General features: G+C 41.2%; 1 pseudogene; it reads left to right on the top strand.

Annotated features, from left to right (window-relative positions):
- The first annotated feature begins 318 nt into the window (after positions 1–318).
- On the top strand, positions 319–1,278 carry LOC127675722 (uncharacterized protein C12orf29 homolog; annotated as a pseudogene).
- Positions 1,279–1,605: the final 327 nt, after the last annotated feature.

Below are 1,605 nucleotides of genomic sequence, written 5' to 3'. Positions count from 1 at the left end.
GGCCCTGGGGCCTGAGACTGTTCCTGGTGCTGTGGTGTGCTTGCAGACTGGAGCCTAGCATGGCTGCCCTCCAAGAGTCCCAACAAGCAGCTGAAAGAGCCAGATGCAGATACCCAACCAATGGACAGAAGCCTGGGGCTCCTGTGGTTGAATTGAGGAAAGGCTGGAAGAAGCTGAGGAGGAAGGAGACCCCATGGTAAGAACAGCAGTCTCGGCTGTTTGGATCCTCTGGATGGTGTTTGTATTCTTTCTGCTTGTTGCTGCAGACCTCTTCCACCGGGGTCCCAGCGCAGTGGAGACAGGTTGCGCGTGGGCACCATGAACCGCCTAGGCTCTGTGCAGTGGAAGATGCTGTGTGTGTTTGTGACGGACGTAAAAACTGAGCCTTCAGCCAAGTGGGATCATCAGCCATTTAAGGTTTTGGCAACTGAAACACTAAGTGAAAAGGCATTTGATGCAGATGTGTACAATGCGGTTGCAACAGAAAAAATGGACGGAACATGCTGCTATGTCACTAACTACAAAGGTCAGCCATACCGTTGGGCTCAACTAGATAGAACACCTAACAAGCAAGCAGACAAAGATTTAAAAAAATTCTACATTCAAAAGAAAGCACAAAAGAGGAAGACTTCAAGCCTATCCCAGAGTTCTCGATACCAGCAAAGGAAATAGAAAAACAGAACGGGAAGTCAGTACCTAATGAAAACAGGCACATTCCTGGTTGGGTACCAGTAGAAAAGAACAGCAAACAATATTGCTGGCACTCATCTGTAGTCAATTATGAGTTTGGAATTGCCCTGGTACTAAGGCACCATCCTGGTGATCCTGGAGTTTTGGAAATTAGTGTTGTTCCCCTGTCAGATCTCTTAGAGCAAACTCTGGAGCTGATAGGAACAAATATCAATGGAAACCCATATGGGCTAGGAAGCAAGAAATACCCATTACATTTTCTTACACCACATGGAGCATTCCAGGTTGGAAATCTGCCTACACTGAAACACAACGAACCTGCTGTCCTGGTTTGAAGACTGCAGAGAGGGTCAGATTGAAGGGATTGTGTGGCATTGCTGTGACGGCTTTTTAATTAAGGTCCACTGCCACCATCTTGCTTTATTCTGGCCAATTCCAGATACTTACATGAATAGCAAACCAGTTATAATTAACATGAACCTGAACAAATATGACTGTGCTTTTGATAACCAGTCTTTGCTTAATCAGCTTTTGAAAGTAGATAAACAGAAATTTGATAGGCTCAAAGACATAATACTTGATGTGTAAAATGGAAATAATAGTTGGGATTACTGTGATTTTCTAATATTGACAAGTTTGTCGTGTTTACAGAGGTTGAACCTTCAATTTAATGTTGCTAGCTGTTTGGCAAAATATATGTCAGCTTCTAAACAGGTTTCTACGTATCTATAGAAATCATAGTTAGAATTTGAATATCTTAACACAAAAATAAATATAAAATAATCAATTTTAAATAGTAAAACTGTTATAAGCTTACCCTTATGCTTTTCAAAATTTTAAGACATTATGAAAATAGGAATATTTATCATAGCTGTATAATCATATATTACTGAAGTCTTCAAAAATATAATTTTC

The sequence above is a fragment of the Apodemus sylvaticus genome, chromosome X, assembly GCF_947179515.1.
Source record: "Apodemus sylvaticus chromosome X, mApoSyl1.1, whole genome shotgun sequence".
Taxonomy (NCBI): Eukaryota; Metazoa; Chordata; class Mammalia; order Rodentia; family Muridae; genus Apodemus; species Apodemus sylvaticus.
This window is presented reverse-complemented; position numbering and strand designations above follow the sequence as displayed.